The 24,606-nt window shown below is 42.9% G+C and overlaps 1 protein-coding gene and 2 long non-coding RNA genes across 11 annotated transcripts in view; all 3 read left to right on the top strand.

Moving 5' to 3' along the window:
• Positions 1-24,606, top strand: part of RBMS3 (RNA binding motif single stranded interacting protein 3) — a gene marked incomplete at its 3' end in the record, with an annotated part of 701,513 nt that overhangs the window by 15,546 nt on the left and 661,361 nt on the right. The gene's annotated exons all lie outside the window — the stretch shown is intronic.
• Positions 1-24,606, top strand: part of LOC310893787 — a 36,776-nt gene that overhangs the window by 9,399 nt on the left and 2,771 nt on the right. The gene's annotated exons all lie outside the window — the stretch shown is intronic.
• LOC310893788 lies at positions 7,216-24,602 on the top strand. The gene is made up of 3 exons (XR_014579288.1): positions 7,216-14,463; positions 15,307-15,422; positions 16,917-24,602. It is a non-coding gene; the product is annotated as an uncharacterized lncRNA (long non-coding RNA).

Below are 24,606 nucleotides of genomic sequence, written 5' to 3'. Positions count from 1 at the left end.
AAAACTTCCATATAGCGCAAGATTGAGAAGATTGGGACTGTTTACCTTGGAGAGGAGATTAATCAGATGAATCAGAAGTGAGATGATAAAAGGTTACAGACAGCAAAGGCAGAGGCTCTGCCGAGCAAGAAATTCTTCTGTTTTACAGTCAGGGAGGAAAAAGGAGCATTCAGTGAAGCTTAAGAGTGACAAATTCTAAAGCAAGTAAAAAGAAGTGCTCTGCCATGCAGTGAGCTGGTTGCTCGTGGAACTCCTTGTCAGTAGGTATCTCTGAGGCCAAGGGTCTAACAGGACTCCAGAGGCACGGAGTCATCGGCAGGGTAGGTTTAGCCTTGACTTGACCGAAGGGGGAGGTTTGAGGGGAGGAACTGGCAATTCTTCTGATGCTTAGAAAGCTCAGCACTAATGGACAGTCACCTGTTTATGTAGATAACAGGAGTGCCCAGTTAACAACGGTAGGGATTTTAACACAAAAAAGAATGGTGGGAAAGATAAATATGTGTTTGGTTCAAGCTGGTCTGCTATTAGTGAGGTCAAAATGACTTTTTTTTTTCCCTCATGTCTTTCCTATTTGCAGCTTCTTGTGCAATCTTTTGGTCACAGGATTCTGGTAGTAGCAGTTTCTAGTTCCTGTACAGACAGCACAGTCGTGCACATTCCCTTCCAGAAGCTCATCGTATCTGGTTATGCCTTAAAAGCTACAGCAAACTCTGTCTTCATTAGGTGTTTGAATTGCTGTATTTCAATGTTCCTAAGGAGCAAATGCCACAGATCTCTCTGCTAAGGTGACTGCCTCTCCCACAGAGTCGGGTAATGGAAAGTACCTTTGTGTGGTTACCAGTGTATGAAATGGGACAGGCTTGGAAAACAGTGTTTCTTGCTTGGTCCTTGGGAGAGGAAGAGTGTCACAGGACAGTGTGGTTTGTTCATGTCCACAGCTGCTAATAAAATGGACTGGGGTCCCATTGTAATTAGCCATAGAGAAGCAATGCTGAGAGAGGAGGAGAACAAGGAAGACCTGTTCTCATCCCGCTGCCTCTCCCTGGTGACTCTAGTCACTTGGAAATACAAAGACACGTCTTGGACACAGTTTCTAGAGCTTAAAGGGTTTTACTGATATTTCACTGATGAAGGCAGGGGAGCCTGGAATCGGGCTCCCAAGTTGGAGTGCTGTACCCAGCACTTGGATCACAGCATCCTTTAGGCTGGAAAAGACCCTTAGGATCATCGAGTCCAACCATCAGCCACTAAACTGTAGAATCACATGACAGAATGGTAGAATTATTTAGGTTGGAAAAGATCCTTAACATCATTGAAATCACTTTGAGTTGGAAGTCTGGAAACTGACTTCTGGAAAGTGACTTCTTTTTCATGCGGTTTCTTGCCTTTTTGATGCTTACTGTTCTGCAGCAGCAATGAAGGTCTCTGTGCTGCCTCTTAGCTCTCCGTAGTCAGCAGCTGCTGCTGAGTTATCGGTGGAGGAAGCCTGATCATCTCCCCGGGAAGGCCACTGGGTTGTTCTGGGACCCAGCTGCAACCTGGATCATCACACTGCTGCTGCACGCTGCATGTTGCGGCAGCCCAAGAATGCAGGCAATGTGCTTTTTTTGTCTCGCATGCCCAGCTAGCCCTGCCAGCTTGTTTGGTTCACGCACAAGGTCACTCACTGTTTGCTATTTATGATGGAATGAGGTCACAGGTTTAGTTGAAGGCCGTTTAATCATTTACTTCATCCCTGTCATCTACCCTCACATCTACCTTCCTTGGTAGTGCCTACAGGATCATCTGACTAATTGCGCTGTGGTGGAAAACATGCCATGAAATCTGCCACTGCTCATTACTGCGGCAAGGCTTGCATGCCAAGCCTTCGGACTGGCTGCTGTGAACTACGTGTGCCACAGGGTTACAGTGTGCTGACAATCACACAGTCAGATTCTGGGGCTGAGAACTACCCTGTATCTACAAAGGACGTATTATTCTCAGTTGTTGTTGTTATTCTATTGCTCTTCACAAATGTAAGTGAGAATCAGGCCTACGACGAGTCAAGCTTTCCTTGTACCTACTTCTTTCTTCTCCCCCCACATATTTTCTTGTCCCTCCTTGTGGATCCCGGAGGACACAGCTTCTTCACAGGCAGCAAACTGGTGGTAGAAGGATGGGTAGATGGGAGAAGGAGAGGCGGTCAGAAGATTTTTCCAAAATCTTTCATTTGAAACATTTCAGGTTTGATCTGATTTCGGTAAGTCCAAGACTGATCACGGGCCCATTGGGACTCGCAGTGGGCTGAAGGGGGACGTTACTTGAAGATACTCCTCGCAGAAAAACCTGATACCCTTGCACTTCCACACTTGTTGGTGTGGAACCAAGACATTGAAAACTGGGGAAGTCCCAGCAGTAACTGGTGTTTACCTCTCAGGTCCTCAGCAAAGAGCCTAGATATTTCAAAAGCTCAGCGAGCTCTGAAGAACCAGCTGGGCCAAACGTCTGGAAGCTCCCATTTCCCAGCGTGCAGAAGCATGGCTGCAGGACCGAGTGCTCTGCCCTCCGGAAGCCCTGGCTCTGCGACGCCTGGCGGCTGCTGGGAAACATCGACGTGCTTGGTGGTTTCATGGCTACTTTGAGCAAAAATGTCATTTCTGAATGTGAAGTGAAGTGGGGAGCCACTTTCCTCCCAAAGCAGCAGTCTGTAGACTGTCCCAGGTATATGGTGGTGTGTGGCTTTTAAAATGTGATTCAGCTTGCCAAGATATTGTTTCAATACAAAGGAAAAGACAAGCAAATCAAAAGGAATTCCTGGTGAACGTGAGCTGCTGTCTTCTGGCTGGTTCCAAAGGGGAGCCTGCAAGCAGCTTGCCAGCTGCACCGGGGAGCAACTTCTTCTGTTACAGAGATAGAGCAATGCATTTCTCTTCCCAGCTGGCATTTGCGGCAGCTTCATGTTTATGGCTCTCCCCGGTGGAAGCAAAGCTCTCTAGAGGATTCCTGCCTAATAGCAGTGTCTAATGGAAGGGCCTCCGTGCTGGATGATGCTGGGGATGGAAGCTCGAGTCTTACAGCTTGCATTAAAAAGTCAGGCTCTGTAACTAAAAGCTGTAATGATTCATTTCCTTCGTGGACGGACTATAGAGAGGCATGCGTAACAGTAAGTAGTGCTAGGACGCTAGTAACACCAATATAAAACAAATCTGTGCCAGTAAATGAACACTAAAATAATGTTACTGAAGAAATAAAACAAAGGTGATACATGGTTCATTCCGCTACCAGGAAGTTTTTGTCATTTTTTCTTATAGGAATATCAACTGTAATTCTGGGATAAGCAACATTAATACTGAAATAAGACTTTGATGCACCTCTAGAAATATGGTTTTTAAAGGGAATGTTTGTTACAGATAAACCCTTTTTGGATACTTCCCTATTGCACTTTTTGAAATATTGTATGTGCACTAAAATACACTATGAGTGTATGTCTTGTATTTAGATCTAATGTTACGATGGTTATAAAATAACCTACTTGGAATAATATGCGATTGGACTCTGTTAATTTTGTGTTAGCCTAAAATTTCTGCTGCAGCAAGATTATTTTTATGTAAATAGAGAAGTTTGGATTGTAAAGTAAATCATTTCCATTCTGTATCCAGCGACTGAACTATATTTCTTTCTGACACTTTTGCAAAATGTGTTACACAGGATTAGTAAAAAAATCGCTCACTAGAGCTTTTATATTTAATTTCACACTGCTGTGCTAACTGAATGAGGCAGTGCTATGTTAGAAATACAATATTTTCTTTGTTTCGAGAGGAGGATGTTACCTATGATTTGCTTACTCCTGGTTATTGGTTGTTTTTGGGAATAGTAACGTTTTGGAGCTAGAATTAATAAAGTTGAGATCCATTAAACAGAAAAAAAATATATAAAAGAGAAAAATGTGTGTTCCTGTGAAAAATCCCTTTGTAGGTAATAGTATAGCGGTGTGTCATTTTTTAGCTGCTGCAGTGTAAACTAGGTAATTGGAAAATGCCTGCGTTTTCCAACTCCCTAGGATGCTAATAAGCATACTCCTGATACAAGCCCTGCACGCAATGGTTTTACCATCTCAGCCCGCTGTGGATGTGACACCGGACCATCAAATCACAGCCCATATGAAATGTGGTTAGGGGCTGTCACAGGAAATTTAACCCTCATCTGTTAGGGAAAGAGCCCAGGTCAAAGGTCACTTTCAGCACTGAAGTGGCCATTTAATGCTTTTATTTCTTCTAATTGGAAATGATAATCAATGAGAGTCGTTTATAAAACTTGTCCAGAGTGGCGACTCCCTACTTAAAATGATATCTTCTACCTCAGGCGCTGTAATTGCAGTCGGGTTTATGCCGTATAATCAGGATGGGATTCAGAACCTAATGATGTATATGGTTAACTTGTTTGCAGTACTTGGCAAATAGACGTGAGTAGGTTATTTCTCTGATGGGGACTTCATTGGGTCTGACCTTTTGTTATCCAAGGATTCGAGTAAAGTATTACCTTTGCTGAAATGAGGCACTTGAGTAAAACACTTCACGGGCCTGCTTAACGGTTCAGCTGTGCTACAATGGCAATTAATGTCTGTGTAAGTAAACTTTCTGTTTTAAAGGTCATTAATTTTCTTTACAGGATACCGCTCGGAGAGCCTGCCACTAAAATAATTGGGAGCAAGAGGTATTGATTTATGAGGGAGAATTAAAAAGACTAAAAATATAAAGATCAGCTAAGTGATGACTTAGAAAAGGGTGCGATGTAAGTTTGCTTCTTGGTATTTTTGTTTGTATTGTCTGGGGAAACAGACAATATTCTGGGGGAAGTTCTTTGGTTTTGTTACAAGAAAGTCACATTAGGTGATTTTACTGCTCCTTTCTGGTCTTGAAGCTCATATACCTTAACTATCTAATTCTTTAAAAGTTGATAGCAGTGCAGTTATTTACAAGGAGAAATATTTTACCCTACAGACAAACTGGGCCAGTTCTGCTTTGATGTTTGTTGGTGTAAAGGATGTTAGTCTGGTGGTGTAGCTCCAGTGACGTGCCTGTGCCACTGCACTGTTTTCGGTATCATGGAGCTCTTCTTCCATGCAGGCGCTGCTTTGCAGTGGTGTCACACAACTATGACACGAGTTTGCTTTTTGTTCTGATAGAAAATGTGCTTGGTCCTGGCTCTTTTTTTTTTTTATGCCAGTTCTAGTTCAGATTAATTCAGGTCACCTGCATGGGAGTTACTTTGCTTTTCCATCTGAGGGAGGGGCAGACTGTGTTTCATTAACTTTATGAAGACCATCCTAATGTGAACAAGGGTTTGTAGGACTGAAGCATTTCTCACTGATGAGATTGATTCAGCAGTAATTCCTCTTACGGATCTGTTTTGGATTTGGCTTTTTCAGTTGGCAGCACAATTAGTTCTGCAGCATCTGGAAAATGGCTGTACATCATACATTACCATCATAAGAATCCCTATTATAGTATATTATTTATCTGTAGCAGTGCCCACTATTTACTGGGGCTTTCCAAAATGTAAGAAGATCTTTACTCTGAAGTAATCACAATCTACATAATCAGTAGCCTACCAAAATTTAGAAACTAGCTGTTGTTGCCAGCTAGATCCATAGAGAATATTTGATGGCATGGCTCACAGTACATCAATTATGAATTGCTGATAAGAATCCAACACAGTAAGTAACAAAATTAATGGAAGGGCAAGCAGTGGCACTTCTTGCAGTATTTCTGTGTTATAAAGCTCCATTTCTAAATTAGGAGAGAGCGCTCGACCAGACTTCCAACTTGTTACTGATCCAAAACCGAGCGTTGCCGATTAAACACTATGGGACAGTGTCATCTTTGTGAGGAAACCACGTGGTGAACTGTGCAGGAGAAAGCAACATTTGCTTTGGCAATTAAAAAACAGGCATCTGTTCGAACCTGTGCTGGAGCTGAAGGGTGAGAAATGCAGGGTGAGACTGGTCAAAAGTAGAGGAGAAAACCGAGCTGAGCTTCAAGACGAATGGGCAGAGGACTCCAACAGCTGGCTCCTGTGCCTTTGCTTTCAGTTCTCTCCTGCAGCTGAGACTGCTTGTGTGTGTGTGAATACATACTTAGTGCAGTGAGACTGAGATCTATCTGGCATTCCCAAGCAGCAGCAGCAGCAGTTAATAATTTTGCATTGTGATTTTCTAGAAACCTATAGGTGCTCTGAATCGTAAGAAACAAATTCACCAAGGAAAAGGGGCTGTAGAATTTTATTGTATAATCAATATTTTGCTGTATTCACAGTTTCCTTTCACTTTTTAAGCATCATGTGAGGTGCATCTTCTGTTGGATTTGTCTTAGTTTTGGCTAAGATATTTCCGTGAATGAATGTGAGTTCTCTTCCCCTGAAGACTTCTGTTGACTGGCAGAAACCATCTGTTTAGATGTTTTTATGCCTGTTTAATTGATAATCAAGACAGAATCCTGGTGTTTAGCAAATCTGACTTGCCTGTTAGTAAACTCTATTCGCACATTAAACTTGGAAGCACAGAGTACACAGAGAAACAAATTCCTGACCTGTAATAAAACTGACAACCTGGACCTTCTGCTAGTAGCTGTACGTACAGCCTCTTTAATCATGGTCTAATTGAGGCTTTGGTATTAGAAGGGAAGAGGAGACTGTTAGAGCCTGAAGGGATAGTTTATCTTCAAATGCCAAGAAAACTTCCAGGGCTCCCTAGTACGCAGAGTAAAGTGAGTTATGTTCACCTGTCGGGAAGGGAAATTCAGCAGTTCTGCTAGACTTAGCAGTTCAAATCATGAATCAGGATCCCAGTGATGAGTATGGCTTAGGACTGATAAATGATTTATGAATGACTTCTGCTTTTTAGCTTGTGGAGGAATCCTTTTTCAAGCTTTTTCTTATGCCCAGCCCACCACCTTTCTTTAACAGAAATTTGCAAGTCTAACAGAGTCCCTTGACTCTTAGAATTGAAGGTTTAGGAAAAAAATAAATACTGTAAATGTAGGAAGTTGATCGTGAGATCAGGAAGCAGGAATGTGACTAAGCCTTTTTTTTTTTTTAAGTCTGCATGTCTCTGAAGGGCGTGTGTAGTGGAAAATTCTTGCTCCTCTCCCATATATACATGCTCTCTGTTCTCATGGTGTTCCCTGCCTGCTCCATGTCCAAGTGCAGTAGTGCTTCTACTGCATGCTGGTAACTGCAGTTGTGCTTTCTATTGCCAGAAACTGCTCATCTCCAAATCTTGCTCTTAGTATTTGGGACACTAATCAAATTCAGAACTGAAAGCAGGGGAAAAACAAGTTTTCTTTCTGCAGCGGACTTGTCCCAGGACTTGCAGATTGTGACACTCTGGGAATTTGAACACACCAGTGGCTGTTTCTGTTAACAGCTTACGCAGATGACCATTGCCCTCTCTCTATCAGGAAAGGAACTAAAAACCATGTAAACAGCTCCAAAGTTACAAGGGGGCCCCCATCTACCCTGAAAAAGTTGTAGGAATGTGAAGAGGGCTGGGAGGAGAACGCTGAGGGGTTGTTGAATAAAGGTGACCCAAAAAATTGCCAAGCAGTTAAAAGAGGGATCTATGATACAGTCCATGGTCAGTTCAGCTGCCCTAGAAATGCATCTGTGCATGGAAGTGTGCATGAGGAAATCCTTGCAACTGTGAGCAAACTTCAAATTTCATTGCAAGTCAGAGGTAAGGGCTCTGCAGCATTCCTTGTGCTTGCATGCCAGCTACGTGGCACGTTCCACTCTCCTGGATGGGGAGCTGTGATAAGCAATCACACAGCTGCTTCTAGTTGTTCTGCTGCAATCGCTGAGGCTTAGATTGCAGCTAAGCATTACTCTAGCAGGGCTTAATGTTGAAAGACAGGTATTTCCAACCGCTACAGCCTGAGTACCAGCATTCCTGCTCGCATCGGATTAAGTTTGTACATGTAAGGATTTTATTTATGGCCATTGTCTGAAGCATTGCGTCTTACGCTCTTGTCTTCACAGCCGTGGTCCACGTGTTTCAGGGCTGAAGGATGTACCTGGGGGGGGTGGTAAGAATGGCTTTAGGGTTCGGAGGGAGTCACTGCAGAGTAGCTGTACGGTGCTCTTTCCCCAAAGAGACAAACACTAGGGAAATTTACGTTTTAGCCATCAGGCCAACAGAGGCCCTCTTTCCTTGGATTCCTCCTTGTATTGCAAACCCTTTGTAAATATTTCCTTTGGCTTAAAATGCAACGTTTCTTACTCTACTTACGTAGAATCTTCTCCCCATCCAATAATTTAAATAGACTTCCTTGTAGCTTAAATGGAACCAAGTATGATGTTGGCTCATTTGCTTGTTTTGTACAGGGTATTTGGTATGAGACTTTTTCATCATTGTGGCATGTGAATTTTCTTTCTTTCCTTAATATCAGATGTTTTCCTTTTTTTTTTTTTTTTTAAAGTCAGTGAGCACAGGCAGTGCAGAATATCTTCTCTTGAAGCCGGGGTAGACTTGATGAGCAGTTTTCCTACTTAATCCTCAGAGCTCTAGTGCCACTTTTTCCCCTCCTTCAAGATTTCAGTCCCTGTTTGGCCCGCTGTGTAACAAAAAGCAGCTTGAAGGATGCTGTAAGTTGTATTGGCATGCAAGCTCCCTTGAGAGATAATACGCTGCTTCATCCAAGTCCCAGGGTACCCTGACACCCGTCTGCCAGGGAACTCCTCATCTGCCTAATGTGGGATTAGATGCTGTATGAAGCACTAGCTTTTTCTTCTTTTTTAATACATTTTCTGAATACTAAATATCCCTTTCTACACCCACATAGCTTACCTCTTTCATGTTGTTTTATAATAAGTATCCGTCATTAGCATAATAACTGCTCAAAGTGACATCTTACATTGTATTGTCAAAGATCCATGTATTAATATTTCCACAGTTCTGATGCCATGATACACTGTAGTACTGTAATTTTACCAGAGATTATTATTTTTATGTCAAAGATCTGCCTATTTCCATTTACATACCATCCAGTGACACCAAAGCTACTGATAGTGAGCTGTTATGAATCTTCTGTAAAGTAACGTGTCAAAAAAAAAGTATGTAAAAGCATGCCGAGCCTCCGAGTGCTTTGATTGCTTCTTGAATAGCTTGAAAAAGGCAAAGGAGGAAATTCATTCATGCACCATTTCCCTGTTGTGTATGTATTTGTTTATCTTCCAATTGTTTGGGCCTGCCTTATATCCTGCCTTCTAAGCAATGCATGTTGGCAAAGGCCGGTGCACCAGCCTTAACTCTATTTTATTATTTATCAAAAAGCCTTTGTATGAAGATTAACCGGGTTTGCTCTCAATTTGCTATTATTTCACCCCACTGTTCAGAAAGTACCCCAAGCAGTTTGATAAGATGACTGAAAGGTTGTCTGCTTTCATTGTCGCTCCTCTCAGGATCTCTTGTATCCTCTGGCGAAATGTTATCTTGTACTTTGTTAGAGTAATAGTCCTCAGTGATTCAAAACAGGTATTCTTTTGTCTCCTACCCTAACAATGCACGTAGGGGAGGCTGTTTGTTCTCTTTCACCAGCTCAGCTGCTGTTGACAAAAGCAATAGTGGATCAGAAGAATGGCTGCCTTTACACTGCTATCAATAGATCGCCCTCCTCCTCCTGCATGAAGATAAGTGGGGGCAGCGGGAGGGGTGACGAGCAAAACCCTCTTGACTCTTTCCTTACTCTGGAGGCTGCAGGCTTCCTTCACCCACTCTGTTACGGGGCATGTTTCGTGCCTGGTTAGAGAACATAGCAGTGGTGCTCCCACATACGTGTACGGTTGCACGGAGACCTTGCTGAGGTGCCCCAGATCCAAGCCAGAGTCCATAAAGTCATTTAAAAATTATTTCCTTAAGGTGATGATTTTCTTTGACAGTAGCATATTTGTAAGGTCGGCGTGGGTAGAACTGCTAATCCATACTCTCTGTTTACATATAAAATTCAAATCTAGGAAAATATTTCATCAAGCCACCCCTTTATTTACCATTCATTGCTTCTTAAAAATGATCTGACTGCCTTCACATTTTTTTCAACATATAGCGAATGCTGAATCAATGGATAATGCCATTTTAGCCTTCCTCATTTCTTTTGGAAGGATAGGGAGCAGGGTTTTGGGCGAGAAGTTTGTTTTTTTTTTCTTTTTTTTTTCTGGGCTAAAACATTCTGCAGACATCACTTGTCTTTAACAACTAGACTCAGCCCTAAGGAAACAGACTTCATCTTGAGGTTTTCTAAATTAAACCAGAGAACTGGAGTCATAGAAGTGACTGAGGGGGGCAGAGAAGAAAGAAGGAAATGACATTCATTGCATCCTATTGCCACACATCCCAGAGACTTGTTCTGGGTTGTGCCCGGATCTTCACTTTGTGCAAAACCATCTCTCACCCCGTTTGGGGAATGCTCTTAGTATGGAGCTGTAAGTTCTTCCAGGATGGTTTATTACCCTCAAGCTCTTCCATCTTAAAAGCAATAGCGTTAATATTTATAGGGCTGGAAAGAGAATGACTTGGAAGTTTTCTCATTTTGGCTTCCACCATTGTTCTCAAAAGTGATACAAGCTCAGTTAAAAATCTAACTGAGGATAATTTTCAATGTAATGATTAGGTCTGTCTCCTCAGAAATGAAAGCCCTAGGTCCCTTCCCTACGTAAAAGCAACAACTTAAAGTGAGTAGTCCGCCTTCCAGTTTGTCATAAATACTAGCACTCCACAAACAAGTGATTGTCACTGTAGAGAGCTTCAAGTGTAAAAGCTATATGCCAAGATCTTTCAATATTTGAGGGGTTTGGATTGTTTTATTGAGAAGCTGTTATTACTTGCCAAATATTACCTGAATTTCTCATGAGCAATAGTCAGATCACGCTGAAGGTGTGCAATAAAACCGATAGCCTCATTCCCTAAGAAGACTTTACCCAACCGTAATTGCTGTCTCTTCTGAGAGGAAAAAATACACTGAAATGGTATTTTGGTGCACAGCAGCACCTACACAGTGAGGTTTATCTCTCCGTCCTCTGATCTAGTCAGTGATGGCAGGTTTTTCACTTAAGGATGACAAGATTCAGAGAAATTAAACCCTCAATAAGAAAGGAGAATCAGTACATTCTGTAGTTCGTGTAATGTATTTATTTGAGCTTGTTCAGTTAAATTATTTATGACTTCAAATATTTTGGTATGATTTCCATCTGTATGGTGTTAATCATTTCAAAGGGTCAATGAAAAGTACAATATTTTCTGTACTTATTTCCATCCTGACTAATGAGACTTCTTGTGGTATTTAGCTACGCAACAACATACTGCCAGATAGGAAGAGGCGGCATTCAAGATCTGGAGGGGCCTCCCGGACAGGCATTTTCTCTAATGTGCCTATTGCTTCTTTGGTTTCTCTGATGAGATTTTTGTAGTAATGTGCATTTACGATGAAAATCATAACTTCTGTACATCTGCGGTAACTCCAGCAAACTGCCCTTTGGAGAGTGGCTTGTTCCACAGAATTAAAATGTAAATGAGCTCATTTATTTCGAATAGAATAGGTGTCATACTCCATAATTCTCCCAGTACCTGGCTGAACCCTGTACACATACACCACTCTTATTGATTTCTGCAGAGAGCTTGCTAGTACATCACGGCCTAGGACCATGCATAGGGGTGTGATTGTACCAACTTACCTGCTGGTGAATACTGACTCCCCAGTTAACTTCAAAAACAAACAGACACCTTCACATTTTGTTTCTGTGGTCAATAATAAATTCAAAGTGGTAGGTTGGACCAGTGGTAAGTAGGATAGAACTCTGTATCAATGCTGCTTTTATTTATTAAGACTATGTTACTGTGTAACACGGTCGATTTATCTTTTGCCTTTAACAATTCTAAAGTAGTGGGAAACAGTAGGTTACTGTGTTCTGCTGATGTAAATTTGAGTGGCTTCGGGGAAAAAAACATTCTGCTCCCCCCTCTCTCATCTGTGTAGGTAACCTATTTATTTATTTGGGCTTCTGGACTCGGAATTGATTTTGTTTATGTGCTTTAAGTTTCCGTGAAGCAGTGACAAACATACTGATGTCTCAGTAACTCTGCAGCTCTGATTATCTCAAGCCATTGGATTATGTTACCTCTCATTTTCCAAATCTTGAATGTTTGTGTCTGTTCTACAAAGGTCTCTAAGAGCAGCTGTGAAAGGAAACTGAACTTCCCTAAATATTTATTCCAAAGTGAACTTTGTAAGAATTAGGGGAAGGGGGAAAGTATTAGTTCACTTCTTCTCTAATTGTGTATGTCTGCCGTGTTCATTATACTAGCTAAAATGAGAAGGGGGAAAAAGGACCCTGCATGTTCTTTCCAGCCAGCTTTGGGAAACACGGGATTTGGTGTGCTGCTTAAGCCTGTAACAGAACGAGCTAAAAAGTCATGGAGATCAGCTTGTCCCAGGTTTACTGAAAAATACAGTTTAATGAGAATTTAGCTTTAATAATAAATAAGGCTCTTCTCCTTGAGTCACAGACTAATCAAGTGGCGTTTCCAATAGTACTGCTCCATTGGGCTTCTGATTAGTAGGAGCCTTAGTTCATGTGAAAGGATACGCCGCCGCGTCTTCAGATGCTTGCCTGCTGTGAAGTACAGAAGTGGTTCGTCTGTTTTCAGGCAGTGTTAACCACCGGTGCTTTAAGGCCATTTGTGCATGGATTAATGGAGCAAGGACCAGGTAGAACATGACAATACTTAGGCCTAATTATCTGTTCATTTATTCGTGCCTTCATTGACTTTGCACGTATGGGCAGCTAGGATCACGACCTAAATGTGCTTGAGGACTGCATTTGTGGGTACAGGGGAGAAACCCCTCTGTGGAGAAGTAGAAGAGCAAGGGAGCTAAGTTTTCTTCCTGAGATCATTATGTAGAAAAATTGAAAGCCACCCCTAGCTAGTTGCTGTTGTTTTCCCCTTTTCAATTCCCCTGCCAAATGTCAGAGTTGTCGCAGCCTCCTCCTGGCGGGTGTTTGGTGCCTATCTCTGGAGAGGTGCCGCTAGGGAACTTTGTGAAAATGTTTAAAACATTGTTATTATTTCCCCAAATAGCATATGTCTAATATTGAATATTTTATTACAGAAAACTTTATTTTAAAGAAATAAAAAATTATAGAGAGAGGCTGCAAGACCTGGTCTTTTCAGGAGTTCTTCCAGAATTTTCTCTTATCTCATTAGCTGCTTCGGTAACTGATTCTTAGGCAAAATTTTAGGGAGGAAAAAAAAGCCCTCATTAAGTTATCTCACTGCTTTCCCCCTTGCGGTTTGGATACATTTTTTTCCCCCCTTTTTCAATATTTTATTCTCAATCTGCTCAGACTAATCGTGTCTCTGCCCTTCTTTCATTTGTGCTCCAAGAAGCCTGAACAGGACGACTGTCCGCACTTGCCGAAATGCCCGCTCGCACCTGGCCGTGCTCTGTGCTGGGAGGTGTAGGCCAAAGGCTGCCAAGGACCAAAATGAAATAGGAGAGCGTTGGACTCCCTCCAGTCAGTTCCTGTGCCTTTCTTTGCGAAGCTGTGAGGACTAAACCCAGCCCTGTCCAATGCCCTTTGCTGTGGGTAGTGGCTGTAGTGGGTTTCACCATTTCGAACGTTGGCTCGTGGAAGTAGACAGCTCTTCACTTCAGCCCTAATCCAAGCTCTTTTTTTTTCTTTCTGAGTACCCCTTAATAGTCAGCACATCCTTTCATATACGCCCCACCTCGCAGGTGTTTTCAATTTTGCACAATCCTTTTATTTGACCTGCTCTATATTCTGAACCTTTTTCCTCCTCTGGTAAATATTAGGTATATTGAATTTGGAGCAAACTGTTGTCTCAACACTGGCTGTGTCTCGGGCTGAAATCTTGAGCTTGCTGCTTTTAAAATAGAGCTTCTAAATCATAAAGGTGAAGATGGTTTTCTGGTTTGGGGGGTTACCTTTTTTTTTTTTTTAAATTTAATTTAATTTTGTTTAGCTCAATTCCTTGAGGTGTTGGCGATCTTGCGTAAGTTGTAGCTGTGTAGAGCTGCCTTTACAACAGGGGTGATTTGCTGCAATAACTCGAGCTGCTGGCTAATAGCTGCGAAAGGGGTGCTTTTTAAGCCCAGTGGAAATCGTTGGGCCGGCCGTGGCAGCCAGCAGACACAACCCAAACACAAATTCCTGTAATCTCAGCAGACAGCAGCACTGAATCACATCCAGCAGTCCCCTGCCAGTGAGGCGCTGCGTGTTTCGGAGGTGGGGGTGAGTGCAGCCCAAAAATCCTCAGGGCGCCGGGCACTGCTGAGAGGCCTGGCACGGCCCAAGCTGGCCCCCGGCCCCCAGCCCGGAGGGAGCCAGAAGCTCAGCTGCTGCTGCTCGGCCGTAGCAGGAGGGGAGAGGACACAGAGAGGCCTGGGAACCCGAAGAAGTAATCCTGGCATCAGGGTAACGACCGAGAGTTTAGACGAGGAACTTGATCTTTGTTGACCTGGACTTCTTGTAATGATCTGTGAGAGCGGGGTGAGCCTGCTCCATGCCGGTGCTGCTATAAAACAGTAGCGCAGGATAAAAGGCACCAACCACAAATTCTCCGTGCCTTTCCACTGCAGCATTTTTCTGTCCATTTTACAGAGGCATACGTGACTGCAGAGCAATGGAAAAAACTGACTTACTACACATCATTGTAAATGTCTCCTGTCTTTGCCCAGGAACTAGAACGGAGGAGAAGGAGGGGATTTTTACATTTGGATTTTCTTTTGCCCCAAGAGCCTGAAAGATTGATGTTTTGTACTGTTTATATTTAGCCTTAGAAATATTCTCACAATCTTACTAGTTACTTTAAAAAACTTTCTGATTTTGAGTACTTTCTGATTTTGAGTGTCTACCAATCAGCTGAAAACTTGCAGATACTTCTAGTAGTTGCGTTATTGTAGTTTTTCTGTGGGGAAACTGAGAGCTATGTGTTTCAAGATGATTTCTGTATGAACATGTGGCTGGCATAAACACCAGTTTGATCATTAAACTAGTGTTCAGTATATTAAATAATTCAATCTTTAGCTCTTCACATATCTTATAATTAACACACTCAAGATTTTCATATTCTGTTACATCTTCTATGGAGATATCAGGCAGTGACTTTCAATACAGCCAAACAATAACAGCAAAATTCACGTGTTTAAGACCTGATGGGGTTGAAGTCTTAGCGGTTTCTGCATAGCAATTCAGTAGTCTTGGATATAACAATAGAGAGGTTTTTCCTTTTGTTAATTCTGAACTTCCATTTCAAAGGTGGGAATCAGCAAATAATACCTCCTAGTCCTTGTCTTCAGCGGGCTTTTGCATGCTGAAGATGCGCCTGTGGATGTTGCTGTGGCTGAGCCAGGGTTGCTGAGCACTTCTGAAAAGTAAGCTACGTCTCCCACTCTATTTAAAGTAAAATAAGTTAAAAAGGCAGAAGAAAAAAATGTGGTTTCAGGAAAAATATGTAAATTTCAGATAATTTCACTGCTGTTTATATTCCTCAAACCCTAGCAGAGACCTGCCAGTGGCAGGCAGATGCTCCCTGGCTCTCCTGCAGAGGGTCAGGTGCTGACTGGCCGCATGCTGCTGCGCTGGCTTTCCAGTAACTCTCCCCTGCATCGGTTTCATGCTCCATGTGTGTTAACAGCAATCCACGGAAAGCAGTTTGTCCTTGTGGAGTAAAGCGTTCTCGAGAGGCTCTTCACTGCATAGGCCTTCACGCTTTTGTTTTGACAGTATCTCTTCTCACACTGTCATGTTTTCAAGTCCTTCTTGGCTTCAAGACTCTTATGTAAGGAGTGTGGAACTGAAATAAATGCGATGGGCCAAACTGTTCTCGGCTTGATCTCGATCAGTCACAGAAACGCGTCCTGGTCTTGCAAGGAAGGCTTGTCTGAGAACAGCCTTTTTTGTTTCCCTTGCTAAATAAATGGTGCATCTTTCTCCAAAGGGAATAGATACAAGGTTGGGTATGTCCACACGCCCTTTCATAAACGTACTGTCCTGCAGCACTCTCTAGCAGCAGAAAAAGGCCGCTGGCATACTGTCTCCTGCGGTGAAGTGCCCTGGATACAGCGAAGCAGGAAGAGGGATTATTTTACAAAGGTACAGCCTATTCTGGCCCTCTTGGGGCTGGGTGACTTCCCACTGCACTTTCCTTGGGGCTGTGGTGAAATGCCATAGTCTAGCCCACATGCTTTTGCTTGCAAATCTGAACCTCCAGGCGTGAATAACTTACTGGAATTAATCTTCAACTGTTGTCATCCAGTATTCAAATATTAATGTGGCTGATCAGAGTGAGGCAGCGCAACCATGGTGGTCTTGCAAAATAGTGCATCGCACAAGTGACATTTCCTAACATGAGTCAATGTTTGTTCTTTTGTAAAAGGCGTTCTGCCATCTTCCTACAAACTGCCAGGCTAAATGGCTTGTTGCAGGCCCAGCTCCTGTGCAACAAACGGTAGGTCTGTCCTGAATCACAAATTTTACGAAGCATCATCTGAAGAGAGAAGGAGCAGCAGAAACACAAGAAGTTTCTCTGGAGGTGATCAGAACTCCACAGTACTGCAGGTCTAGCAAGAACTGCCGTTCCCTTTGTCAGCAATGCAAGCAGTGCAGCACTGGGAAGGAAGTGGAGGCAGGGTCTGAACGAAGCGATCCCTCCAGGAAACAAATGACCTGGTAGAGTTCTTAGAGCGGCAGGTGAGGCAGCATCATGTTTCCAGATAGGCCAGATTTACTTTGTGCTTTGGACTGGAAAGTTTTATGCAAGCCTATGAACTGTGAAAGCAATCAAGACTTTTTCAGCTCTTTTACTGAAGGGCAAGTATCACCATGCACTAAATAATCCTGGGTCTGGGCTTTCTGTTCCCACACAGGTGGCTTGCGCTGCAGGAGGTTATGTAGCACTACTCTTCTCTTGAGCTCACCTCCTGGGTTGCAGGAGATGGACCTTGGCCGATACTCTTCTCTCTGCTTTTCTCATCTGTGATGATGCTTGCAGCTTTTATTTAGCAATTTGTTTGTTTGTTTTAAGTAACTGATGGAAAGTGCCATGCTAAACTTGAAATTACTATGTTTTAAATAAAGTCGCGAGAAAATCCCAGAGCAATACTGTCTGTGCTCATTCCTGAGGAGGTATGCTGTCCTAAGACAGTGAAGATGCTTACATCAGCTTTTGGCATAGTGTGCAAGAGATCATTTTGTATGATATTAGGATTAAAAATCTCTTTGAGGGGAAGGAGGTGTACTGTTCAATACAGCCATAACTCTTCCTCAAGCATGTAAAATATCCCTTTTCCCATCTCCTCCACAGTGAAAGGGTTTTACGCAAGGACAACGTGCATGTTTCCCAGGAAATGAAAGGCGACAAAATTTCCCTGCTTTCTTTGAACTTCGAGTGAAGCTATATGAGTCCAGGGTGAGGCACCACAGAGATAACCAAATCTGATCTTTTAAAATAATGCTGTGTGAATGGAGCAGGGGATGTGAGAGGCTCAGGGGAAGAAGCTGCTCCCTGACAACTCACTTTTTATGAAAAAACAGATTAATGATAGGGAGTGAATCACACATTTGAGTCATTGCACAGACTGCAGTTCTTCCTGTCCACCGGCCCCTTGAGCTAATGGAGTAACAGGCAGCTGCCAAGCATCCTCCCTGCAGGCCAGCAAGAAGCAGCATCAATCTGCTTTGTGATTCGCTTCACAGATACTGGACAGAAATCTCAGGTTTTGGCTCAGCAACAGGAAGTCCCCTGATCCTGGATTTTCGTCTGATCTGTGTCTGCTTGGACTTTGGTATTTTCTGCCATGTTGGTGTGTTCCCACTGAACCTCAGCCCTGAGCTCCTTTCCAGACATAGCTCAGCCAACTGGTACCCATTCAGCATCGTCTCAGTGCTTCTTCTGCATCCAAGATTATTGGAGCTGTGACTCTCACCCACTTTTCCACACCATCTTGACTCCTTGCCATGGTTTTCTTTGCCAAATTTTGGTGCCAAACCTGCCAATGGTCTCAGACTCCCCAGCTCTCAGATCCCATTTCTCTCCCATTCCTATTCCAGATTCTCTAGGCCAGTCACTAGGGCCTTAGGGAGACATTTTCTCACCTGTGTATTTTGTCTCCCTGTACTTCTTCCTGAATTTTGCAAGCCCCACTCTTGTCCCTCTGCGTTTGGTGCTGCTAATTTGAATCTTCCCCATTCCCTGTACCAAGCAGGTGATGTTGGCTGGGAAAACACTGACGGGGAAAAGAATATCCATGCTTTTGTTTTAGTTGTCTGGATGTGGCAACATCCAGCAAGCTGAAGTTGCAGTTGCAAGGAAAGTCCTTCTGAGCCTCAGGCTGGAGCAAACCTGCTGGGGCAGGAGCTTTGAGGGAATGGTGGAAAATGCCTCAACAGCTTCTTGGCCGAGACAGCTAAAATCAGAGACATTTTTATTGACAGTTTTTGATCTGGACTTTTCCATTTCATTTGAGGATTTACAACTTGTCCAGATTTGGGCAGGTTTTTGTTTAGACACTTTCCTGACACAAAGGGCAGATTTGTGATGTGTCATGCATGGTGTCAGATCCAAACCAGCCTTTCTAGGAAAAGAACCCCCCCCACACACCTTTCCCTGTAAACTCGCTCCCAAAACTGCCCACAAATATTTGAAACCATCTCCAGCCCAGCCCCAACTGCAGCACACATACAACATACGGCCAGCCCAGATTTCCACTTAAGAGGGTCAAAGTTTCGTGGGGTTATTGCCAACTGGAAATGAAATTTTACGTGGGGAAGTACCGAGTAACCCTGGTAACAAGCAGAGCTGTGCCCCAAGGTACTCTCCAAGCCGATGGCCCCCTGCCTCCTGCCTGCGCCTTTTCTCGCTGCTTTATTTACCTCAAAGTTGCTTATGATTGAGCCAGTTCCCGATTCCCAGCAAACTTCTTGCTGGCTTTGTGGCCGGCGAGTTCACTGCCCGATAAAATAGGGGCACACCCGAGGGATCACTCAGAGGGTCAGAGAGCCCAGCTGGCCAAGGCCACGGCAGGATGTTGTGCGGCTGTAAAATACAGAGCGGTCTTGGGTGTGCTGTTCGGGTTTAACTTTGTAAGCATCAGCTCGTTTTAAATAGTCTGCCTTTTTACTTTTTATTCTTTCTTTGAAAAGAAAACTGTTGCTGGAGGTGTTGTAATAAGGGAAAAGATAAGGTGTTTGATGCAGCACACGGTGCAAAGCTTGGGGTAATGAAGGAATGGCTATGTTTCGGGTCAGCCTGAGTTCAGGCAGCAAGGTCTAAATAGCTGCCGGAATGGCACCATTTATCATTTCATGAGAGAGAAGGTTTTGGTTGCTAGACCAGTTTATCTATAATCTATGTACCTTTTGAAATCACACTGCTTTATTTACCTTAGCAGAGTAGAGGTTTAGATATAATCTTAAATATTTTTTTTAGTACACTATGAGTTTGGGAGTGATCAGATATTGTTATAGTATTATCTTGAAGCGTGAAGGTGTGGAAACACTGTAAAGCAAGGTAAAATATCTGAGACTGAGGTAATGCCTTTATGTAGTCTTCATCTGTCATCGACTACTTCCTTGTGGTGTTGGAGTGGGATATAACCGTATGGCATTCTTTATTGAGGCAAGGTTTTTTTAAGCTGATAGGAATTATCCTGTATTTGCCATTGGCAATGTGCATATATACGTATGTATGTGTGGCCAGTTGATGTGAATCAACAGATGTGCAAACAACTGATCTGTATGCCTAAGCTTTTACTGCAGTGATATGTCGTCATATCACTGACTACTGGCAGTACTAATACACAGGTTTTGGACTAAAAGAGTTTAAGGTTATAATCCAGGGAATGTACAAAAATACAATGAATTGATATACTTCAAGGATGTAGACTGGGAAAGCTTTTTGACAGATTTAAGTAACTCTGTAACTCTTCATCTGTAAAGAAAAAGGGGGAAAAGTAGAGCTATTGACATTAGACTCTAGGCTACTTTTTGATAATGGTTTGTGCCACATGAAGTCATTACAAGGTAAAATTGAATCACTTTCCTTATTGAATTTAGTAGCAGAGAAATTAAAGATAGAGGCAACTGGGCGGAAGTGATTAATATAGCAGAATAAAGGAGGATTTAAACAGAATAATTAACGTAAGAGAATATACTTGCTTGAAGACAGATAAAAATGGAAAGTGGTGCAGGGAAGAAGGTCAGAGTTCGAGTTGCATGGCTGCAGATACAGTTGGTCATAAAGAAAGGCTAGAAAAATGCCATAAGCAGTGGTTCTGGGGTTTGATCTTGTTTTTAAAGTATGCTTTCAAAATAAGCTTTCAGCAATGTCATGGGATTATCTTTTTGCTGTCATGTGTATGCACCATTCAGCTGCAGCTTCCCATATGTGCTGGAACTGTGTGAGCTGGGACTGGGGACAACACAGGAGATCCCTGCAGCAATCAAGAGGAGAGGAGACTAGAGATTTGAACGACTATTATGGCTGAGAAGAAGGAAAATGTATCAGCACATTTGGGAAGTATTTCAGATGGGGCACAAACTCTCCCCTGTCAGTATCTGCCCTATAACAAAACAGATTTCTGGCTTAAAGGCTTGAGGCTGGAAGAAGAGAGGTGATGTGCTGGCATATAACTGTGGGTGCTTCTCTAAGAAATTTGTAGCAAAAAGCTTAGGGAGCATGCCAGGTTTATTTAGTAAAAATGACACGAGGAAGGAGGGAGGAGACCTGCGACACAGAATTCTTCGAAAAGTCCATAATTTTGATTACCGAATGCCTGCCCTGAAATCCTACCTGGAGCAATATTTTGTACTGGATAATGAAGTGTGTCAAAGTTTTTAGGGGAGAAAAGATATTCTTACACTACAGTAAAAAGTAAATCAGTAAAACTACACTATATAGCAGAATTTTTAAGTTAAATCAATAACCCTACACACTAAAGTAGTGCTTTGTAAGCTAAAACTGCTCTACACATCATACTAATCCTTTGAGAGTGTAGAGAGTTTAGGAGATTGGTTATACCATCTGCAATATCAGTAAAATACAGTATTAGGTTACATATGCCTACTAAGGCAGGCGTCGGTAAATAAGTATGTGATATTAAAAATGTGACACTTCTAAGTCGGTCTTTGATAGTGGAATGTGTGTATTGCTATGTTGCATTTACCTTTCTGTGTATGTGAGCTGAGTGAGAATCAGCCCTCTGGTGGAGCTACCAGGCCTCTTTAAGCATTTACTGGTGTGCGGATCAGCCTCTAAGATTAACGCTGTAATAGGAACAGGAGTTGGAGGGCTGACATTAGTTTCCAGAGGTCTCTGGGGTGACTTATCTATAGCTAGAGAGGCTGCATTTGCCATTAATTTTTAAATGGTGAATGAGCTGGGCTGAATCCACTCCCTGCTCCGTGCTGCACTGTCCTGGGGATGTGTACTGCAGGAGACGTGGTCCTGGGCGGACTGGCAAGGGACTGACTGCTCTCTTCCCAAAGGGTTTATTTCCTTAAAAAGGGAAGGTTGGGGTTTCCTCTGGGTGCCCAGGGGAAATCTAGAGGGAGTGTGAAAAGAGTAAGTGCATCCTTTAGCTCCGGTGTTGACCAGTCACTGGCATAGTCTCCTGGGAGGAGAAAGCACCGGCTACTTCTGTGCTGAAGGATGTGGTATGCGGAGTGCTGCTGGAGAAGGCACACTCATAATCTTACGAAGACAAATTTTGTTCAGGTTTTACCTTTTTCTCTCGACGCCTCTGACCCTCGATTGCTTATGAGCAATTCTTCCCCGCTCCTGGTGCAGTACCTGGGTAATGGCAATGAGACCTGAGCACCAGCCCGCCAGGAGCAGCCAGCCAACTCAGCCTGGTGTGAGGATCTCCGTGCCATGGGCCTGTGCTTAGCATGGTGGAGGTCCTGGCCCTAAAGCCTTGCATCCCAGCCACCGCCCACGTGCTGGCCCGGTGGCCCTGGAGCTGTGCTTTGCCGAGGCCGGGTTGCTGCCTCGCACTGCAGCTCCTTTGTTTTCTTCTTTGCCTTACCTGTGCGTTTTGTTTGCTGATTCAGGGTAGCCAGCTTTAGCCAAATAATTGGAATTACAATTCTCGTAATGGGTTTCTATAGTTTAAGTACATGCATGCAATAAGAATTGTCTCCTTTATTACTCTCAAAGGCACTCACCATCTCTGCGTCCCCCGAAGGGTTATTGGCATTATATTTGAGCCAATTATTCTTATTTAGAAAATTAGACTTATTCATCTACTGTCGTATTTAGTAAGCAGGGTTGGTGATTTTGCTCTTCCTCTGAACTTCTGCAGCCTACATTTGCTGAGCTAGCTCTGGGAACATATGCACTGCATTCCTTTTTATTTGGTGGGCCTCAGAGTCTAAATTGGGACTTTTGAGCTGCTCTTGAACACTGGGAAACCATATGTGGCGTTGTGTTGTTTGAATGACATTCAAAACCAGAGGGTTTGTGTAAACATGTCATTTAAAATAGAGCTCAGCCAGTGAAAGAATATGTAGCATTGTTCAACCTGTGCGTGAGCACACTCTGCTGTGCCATGTACAAGAAGGATGAAACTGGGAGAAGAGCACTGTAGCTTTTCTAAAACAAGAAAGATGAAAATAGGAATAGTCAAATAAACAAAATTCTAAGTTTTTTTTTTTCCCCATGCATACTTCCTCAAAAACTTTTTATGAAGTCAAGCTGCCATTGGATAATGGGTAAGGTCGTAAGGTCCTTACCTGGATTAGTAATCATTTCAGTTCAGGAGCCAGCTTTTAACAGAGGGGTGGAGGTGACCTGGGACATCTCCATCCAGACTGGTGCTGTTCCATCATGTTCCTGAGAGAGACGGAGAATGAGACAAAGAAGTGTCCTGATGACACCCCATCAGGCAGGATAGCTGAGGTGAGGACATGCTGGGTGCTGCAGAATGGCCTCACATTGCAGAGTGACTGGAGGGTGACCCAGCAGATGAAATTCAGTGTTGATGAATGCAGAACAGTGCAGAGCAGGAGAAAATCCTAAACTGAAATACACAGTGATGGAATCTAAATTATCACCGGGGAAGAAACCTTGGGTTATAACAATTGTACAAAAAGCCTGCCGAATGTGCAGGAGGAATAAGGAAAAAAAAAAGAAAAAAGGATTACTGAATGCTAAGAATTATTGGGAGAGGAATAACGGACAAAACTGAAAGATCTTTACGCTACAATATAAGTGTGTGGTGCACTTGACCATTGCATCCTTACTCCTTCATCTCACAAAGATGCAGGAGAAGGGGAGAAAATACAGAAAACATCAATAAAAGATGTGGGTGACTCCTGTATGGAAAACGGCTAAACTCTTGGGGATTTTCAACCTCCTGTCTGAGCAGGAAGAAAATGAAGGGCTGTAAACTCTCAAGTGGCATGAAGAAAGCAAATGGAAAATGACTGTTCACTTTCCCATACCGTGGGAGCCAGGCAGCCTCAAGCGGATGGTTAGGTGACAAGTTTAAAACAAGCAAAAAGGACTTCCTATAGCTGTGAAATTGCCCAGGGATATTGTAGATGCCAAAAGTTCACGTGCTGACAATGGTGTTTGGACATATCCCTTAAAAAAACTCTCCTGGTGACTCTTGTGTACAAAAATGCAGAGACTGTGGGGAGATGGGAAGGCCCAGAGCTTGGGAGTCTGTTGGCACTTGCCAGAGGAGGAGAAAGGATAAATTATGAGCCTAGATAGAACAGTTGACTTCCTCAGCCTCTGAACTGATCCTGTCTGGCTATTCCTGTGTAATTACACCCATCCTATGGCAGGTATTGTCTAAGCATGTAACAAAGGAAGCTGCTGCCCTGAAAAGTCAGTTTGAGTTTTTTGGAAAAATTTCAGTGGGAGTCCTTGCAGAAGAGAGAGGCAGAAGATTTTTTTTTTTTCTTAAAGCTGAGATGAAGGAAAATGCATACTAGATGAAGTCCTAATTTGTGCAGATATTCTAATACTTTCAGAGGGTCTTTTTATCTTAATACCTGTACAGAGGACAGTAGTATTTCATGTACATAACAGTGATGTTGATGTCTGGCAAAAATCTGACTGGTGATCATCTTTGTGTCCAGGCACTTGCTATAGCTTTTCAGAGAGACCGGAATGCAGCTGGCATGAATAAAACCTGTGCATTGAAACACCTGATTTTCTTTTTATTGAGGGTACTGTGATGTGTGCAGTGTATGTGCTAAATACGTTGCTTTCTAGTTGGCTCTCCATGTAATGTTGGATTGCAACAGACTGCTCTCTGTCACACCTGATGACTAAACCTGTCTCACCCACGCCACGGGAAAGTACTGGTGCATTGAGACTTCTTAGAACCAAGCTTTAGGTTGTCCTCAGATTTCAAATCTCCTGTGCGCTTTTTTTAATATGGCCTCTAACTCAAGAGATACAAGCACAAAAGGATTCCAGGCAACAATTCATCAGATAAGTATTTATTTATTTAACTCAACCTATAGAATTATGCTGGCAATAGTTTCTTCAGAGTTAGACTTTCGTTGAGCAAAAGACTGTCTTTTAAAGACTGTTTTCTCTTTTTC

Source organism: Anser anser (genome assembly GCF_964211835.1).
Source record: "Anser anser genome assembly, chromosome: 2".
In the NCBI taxonomy this organism is placed as follows: domain Eukaryota; kingdom Metazoa; phylum Chordata; class Aves; order Anseriformes; family Anatidae; genus Anser; species Anser anser.
Note: the sequence above shows the minus strand (reverse complement) of the source record. Positions and strands in the feature narration are given on the sequence as shown.